Source organism: Carlito syrichta, unplaced genomic scaffold, assembly GCF_000164805.1.
Source record: "Carlito syrichta isolate Samal-C Ts95f unplaced genomic scaffold, Tarsius_syrichta-2.0.1 Scaffold308869, whole genome shotgun sequence".
NCBI lineage: Eukaryota > Metazoa > Chordata > Mammalia > Primates > Tarsiidae > Carlito > Carlito syrichta.
Window position 1 is genome coordinate 278,016 of NW_007252965.1, and position 1,694 is coordinate 279,709.

Genomic DNA, 1,694 nt, shown 5'->3' on the forward strand with positions numbered 1-1,694 from the left:
CCCGGCCCCGCTTAGCCCCGCTTAGCCCTGGTGCTCCGTGGGCCCGGACCTCCGCCAAGCGAGGGCACAAACCCCTCTCAGTCCGGCCCCGACCTCCCGGGACGCGGGGAACCGCGGAGTGCAGACCCCTGCCCCTCAGCGCTCCACCTGCTGCCCCGCGACGCGGCTCAATCGTTAATCCCGCTCCCTGAGTGCGCCGGGACCGGGGCTGTCCCGCTGCCCTCCGCCCCCACTGGCCTCTCCGCTGGAGGCTGGAAGGAGGCCCGAGTCCTCGCGCCGCGCGGGCTTCCCCAGCCCCGCTCTGTCCCAAGCAGGGCGCTGCCAGGTCAGCGGAGTTGCTCCAAACTCCCTCCAGGCAGGCGGTCGCGGCTCTCGCCGGGGCTGGGCGGGAGTCTGGCGGTTACGGACTCGAAACCCCCGACCCGCCGGGTCAGGTCCGAATCTCTGCCGGCCCGACCTTTACAATTGTCTCCCGCCTGTCGTTTTTGTGATGCAGGGAAGAAGGTCCGTGGTGCCCGGGCTCGGCTGCGGTCTGGATTTCTGTATCGGAATGGAATGAGGAAATCTCTCTCTCTCTCTTCTCACTCTCTCTCTCTCTCTCTCTCTCTCTCTCTCTCTCTCTCTCTCTCTCTCTCTCTCCATATATGTACACCTTTATGTTTTTTCCTCACACAAGGCGGGAGTGGAAGACGAGCACACCGCTCCCGAGTTTGAGAGAACCCCTGGCTTGGGAGGCGAGCCTATTTCGCCCGGGAGAAATGTGCTCCAGTCCCACGTCGGAGACTAGGACTCGGGTCGCGCCCCCTCACCCTGAGGAGCTCCGGGAGGGAAGGAAAGGGCGGTGGGGAGTCGGAGAGAAGGCCTCCAGCCAGATCCTACCAAATGCAAAATAAAATACCCTTCTCTCAGCTTTAGGGGTCGAAAGTGTTGCAGGACTCAGAGATTTTAGGCGACGAGGAAGGGGACGACGGCCTCGGGCCTGCTCTCAGTTTTCCACCCGCAGCTGCACCCGCGGGCGTCTTCCTTCTTCCAAGGGGGCGCCCTGCTTTCCCGCCCGTGATCCAGGGCGCCTATGTCCACTGTCCTGTACCTCGGTGCCAGGGAAGACCACGGGAGAAATGGGTCAAAACCGACGGCAAGGGGCGGGTGAAGTGCCTCACCCTTCTGTGCACCCTGCACCGTTCCGAGTCTCCTTGGCTGCAAGATGGGCCGGCCGGACCCGGCCGGGACCGCTGGGCTCCGGGGTGGGGGGTGGGGCGGCTGGGAGGCGCTCGCCCTGGGCCGGGCGCTGTGGGGACCCAGACCTCGACGCCCCTGCAGCCCAAAGGGAGGCGGCGGGTGCACATCGAACAGAGAGACGGGCTGTGCCCGGAACGCGAGCGAGAGACAGACGGGGGAGAGACCTGCGACTCAAAGTCGAGGGGACCTGGCAGCCGTGACCACCAGCTTAGGATGGGGTCCCTTTCTGAATCCACCAATCGCCCCCTGAAAGACACGGGACCTCTTCACAAGCGCCCTCGGCCGGCGCTGGAAGTGACCCCGTGGGGGCTGCCTCCATGAGACAGAGCGCGCCCCACCGGAGCCGGCGCCAGGGTCCTGGGTTCCTTGGCAGACCTGCCCGCGGCGGCCGCGGCCGCCCACCAAACCGAGAAAGAGCGCAAAGGGGGCCGCGCTCCTCCGGCCAGGGTGCTCCT